The following is a 2,322-nucleotide window of genomic DNA, read 5'->3' on the forward strand; positions in this document are numbered from 1 at the left end:
TTTTTTTTTTTTAGAGAATTAGACTTTGACTTTATTAGGTACACAGCTGTTAAAATTTTGAATTCATGGAGTTAAAAACCCTGTAGTACATTGAAAAACTATTTAAAATTTGGTACACAAAATAATAATTCTAAACAGTGGTTCATTGAAACGTTTAAAGTATCAGTTTCAGATACCGAATAGAGAAAAGGAGAACTGTATTCTTGGGAATAAACATTATAATTCTATAGATAAAAAACACAGAAAATCAAGGTATTGTTGCTGAAATAAGTAAGTCTTCCCATATTAGAACCTCAGTGGCACACACATTGAAACACACGCCCTATTCTAATACTCTGGTACTATAAATATCAACAGGCTACAACACAATAAGTTGCTTGTAGCCTTGACCTTGAAAACAAATGGCTGCTGTGAGATAATATGACCAAACCAAGAGATCATGATAATACACAAATCCAAATGAAACAATACAAAACATAGGAACAAAATCAGGCATAAAGAAAAAAGAACATAACCTTACTTTGAGAACACTGTTCCTTCATCATGAAGAATACGTTTCGTACATTCATGCTCACATATATACACTTAAGAGAAATTCTTCATACATCCAACAATGCAACGGGTGACTCAATCAATTACCAACACAATCTGCCTAGAAAACGAGCACAGAGTTCTTCGTCCTTCATGATTCTCTTAGCTTCCAGTATTTACCATTCATTGTCACCCATTTCTATGGGAGAATTGTTGTGAGTGGAACAGGATGAATAGCTGCCACACTCAGGTATGGGCTTCTGTGGAAGCCAGTTGTTTTCTTGCAGGAGTGGTCTTGTCGACAAAAAAAAAAAAAAAAAAAAACTGAATCTCAAAAAACTCGAATGACTCTCCATCTTCCTTCTCTACCAGGAACTGATAGTTGCCAAACCTAATCATGCATTCGTCTGGCAGATCCGTTTTATTTATGTAGCCCAGCTCCTTGTTGTCCACAATCAGATTGGTCTTCTTACTCATATTTTTAATTTCAAAAGAGACAACTGAACTATCAAACTTTTTAAACAGCTGTAGATAAAACTGAACTCGAGAAACCTGTTTGTCCTGAAAGATATAATGACAGGTGTTAGAATTTCGGCCAAATTTCACCACTTTGCTGGTGGGGAATTTCTCTCGGTTAAAAAACCTTACTGATTGGAATATTCCACTTCGCTGGTGGCCAGGATGGTAAAGAGTCATCTGGAGACAAGTTACCGTCTCTTCTGTGTCTGCATCCTCAAAATTGGACATGATGAGCACCGGAATCTGACCTGCCTTGGGGCCTGAGCGTCCGTGAGCTTCCCTTCGCTTTCTCAGCGTGTGCGGGGCAGGTGCAGGGGAGCCTGCGGGGGCCCAGGATGGCGGGACGCCCACCGCCTGCCACCCTGCTTGCTCACCGCGCGCACCCGGGAGGGCGCCCACTGCTGCGCCGCACCGACTGCGTGGGGGCACAGCACCGAGAGGGAGAGGGACGCAGATGCAGCCCTGGCGGGGGCTCCAGGGGCTCCAGACACATGGCTGCAGTCCCGCCGGTGCGCTATAGTAGAACTTTTTATTTCTGTATCCCTATGAAAAAAGGTATTTACTTTCCTGTACTTTTATTTGTATATGTTTTGCAAAACATACTGCCCAAGGACTTGTGTCTGGGGTACATGAAGAATTCTTATAATTCAAAAGTAAGAAGACAAAGAGGCTAATTTAAAAGAAAATATATTCTCCACTAATAATGTATAAGAAGAGAAATAAATATCTGGAAATTTACTCAACCATAGTAGTCATTAGAGAAACCAAAACTGAAACCACAAGGAAATATTACCATATCCCTGATCAAATGACAAAAGAAACCATAAAACCGGACTACATCAAGTGTTATGTGGCAGAACTAGAACTTTCATAGACTGTTGGTAGCAATGTATAATGTTAAAATCATTTTGGAAAAAAGCTTGAAATTCTTAAAAACTTAAATATATGTCCACCATATGACCTGGTTATTCCATACATAGGAATGAGAAAGAGAAATGTAAAAATATATGCCTATCATTCTTGTTCATAAATATCCATGGAAGCTTTCTTTGGAGCAGCACAAATATCCACAGACAGAGAAAAACATATTCAAATTGTAACATAACCATTAAAAGAAATATTATTAGCCATAAAAGAACTGGGATATTGATACATGCAACCGCACCTTTCAATCTCAAAACAAGCATCCTGAATAAAATAAGTCAGACAGAAGACTGTATGTTATATGATCTCTTTCATATACAATTCTAGCACTTACAAATTAATGACAAA

The 2,322-nt window shown here is 38.5% G+C and overlaps 1 pseudogene; it reads right to left on the reverse strand.

Moving 5' to 3' along the window:
• Positions 1-707: 707 nt before the first annotated feature.
• Positions 708-1,309, reverse strand: LOC129548570 (TRAF-interacting protein with FHA domain-containing protein A pseudogene; annotated as a pseudogene).
• Between the last annotated feature and the right edge of the window lie 1,013 nt (positions 1,310-2,322).

This window comes from Moschus berezovskii, chromosome 25, assembly GCF_049115385.1.
Source record: "Moschus berezovskii isolate FMDL1 chromosome 25, NW_MosBer_1.0, whole genome shotgun sequence".
Classification (NCBI taxonomy): Eukaryota; Metazoa; Chordata; class Mammalia; order Artiodactyla; family Moschidae; genus Moschus; species Moschus berezovskii.